The sequence below is a fragment of the Acanthisitta chloris genome, unplaced genomic scaffold (genome assembly GCF_000695815.1).
Source record: "Acanthisitta chloris isolate BGI_N310 unplaced genomic scaffold, ASM69581v1 scaffold26273, whole genome shotgun sequence".
NCBI classification, from domain to species: domain Eukaryota; kingdom Metazoa; phylum Chordata; class Aves; order Passeriformes; family Acanthisittidae; genus Acanthisitta; species Acanthisitta chloris.
The window spans coordinates 10,096-11,734 of record NW_008665764.1 but is presented as its reverse complement, the minus strand read 5'-3'; positions in this window follow the sequence as shown (position 1 = coordinate 11,734).

Genomic DNA, 1,639 nt, shown 5'->3' with positions numbered 1-1,639 from the left:
TGCAGCCCCCTGCCCTTCAGATATGTCATTGCCCTGGTCAAACATTGCTCAGGTTGTATTTCTTTTCAGTTGTGCATCCTATCTTTGCCTGAGAGCTCCTGGGGGTGCTGCTGCGGGTGCTGCTGGGACAGTCAGGGCATCCTCAAGTGGTACAGGAGCCTCGAGGCACTGGGCACAACCTGCGAGGCTCTGAATCTCGTTCAGGCATTGATAATTATCAGTCCAGAGAGCTGAGCCCTTAGGGAGATATGATATACTCAGCTCTTACATCCTGCCCATTTAGGGGAGAAAAATTCAGCAATGAGGCAATGCTGCAATTGACAGGTCCAAGGAAAAGCAGCCAGGTTGCTTCTCACAGCAAGAGACGGCTAACTGCAGGGATTAACAGAACGAGGGAGTATGGAGAGAGACCCACTTCTTCAGAGTGAGGCCTTTGATCCCTCCAGAAAAAGCCATTCAAAGAAAGAAGGGAAGGAAAACGAACCCAAGAAATATTGAAGACAACACATGGCAGTTTGAGCCACTCACCAAAGGTTGGTGAGGGGTGAGGAGTAGTGAAAAGGCAAACAACAGCTTCTCCTTAATAATTAAATGAAGTGCTGCTCATCAATTAGAGATGACTTTAACATTTTGGAAAACTCACAGCGATGCTTTCTAACTGCAGACAGACCCTTTTGTGCAGTGAGCAAGGGCAGTGCTGGTGCCCACCACTGGCACTTCAGGCTCCACGGTCGGTGACCGTGAGCTCCGAGCCAGGTGCCTCAGGGAACAAGTATTCACCCAGTTCTGCTGCTCCACTGTCTTCTCCTGGTGCAGGCATTGCAATGCACACCCAAGGTGCAGGGATGTGTCCCACCAGGGTCAAGTGGCCTGAACAAGACACCTCATCCTTCCTCTCCTGCTCCTGCAAACAGGAAGAAAAATAGTTGGTCCTTAGTTTCCCTTCTTTGGTCTGGCTTATCCTCTCCCAGGAAGATGCTGGGAGCATGTCCTGGTCCCCTCCAGCCACCCAGACCCCCCCCACTCCTCCCCGGGCAGGCACTTGGTCTGGTCTGACCAGGAGCATCCCTGCCCCTGCAGCCATGGCCACCCTTGGGCTTGTGGAAACCACCACCGGGTTTGCACCAGCTAGACAGCCCCAGAGCCCCAGGACATTCCCTCCAGCCCCTTCTTGCCCTCCTGTTGTTTGGACTAGACTCTTAAAGTAATTAGTAGCGGTGCAGAATGATTCTATTCCTTAGCCAGTGGATGCCACAGCCCTGATGAAATGCTTTGTGGCCTTTTGCAGAGTGCCAGTGCAGCTCTGTCTCCTGAACTAATGTCTTTATAATGAAATGAACTTCTTGATGTGCTAAATTAGTCAGTCCCTGTGCCATCCTGAGGCTGTGGCTCCTGGGGTGCACTGCTGCTCCTCTCGGCCAGGGCTGGGGCTGCCAGTTGCCACGGTGGGGCAGAAGCAGGGCAGCAGGAGCAGCAGCACGCAAGAGGGGAATTGCAGTGGATGACCTTTACCTCTGTTGGGAAGCTTTGCCACATCTGGTGAAACTCCCTGTGGATGGGGCTCGTCTGGGAGTCCAAGTCCTTCCTTCAAACTGTGTCGTTACGGGTCTGTGTGTGGTGCTGCGCAGAGCCCTGCGCT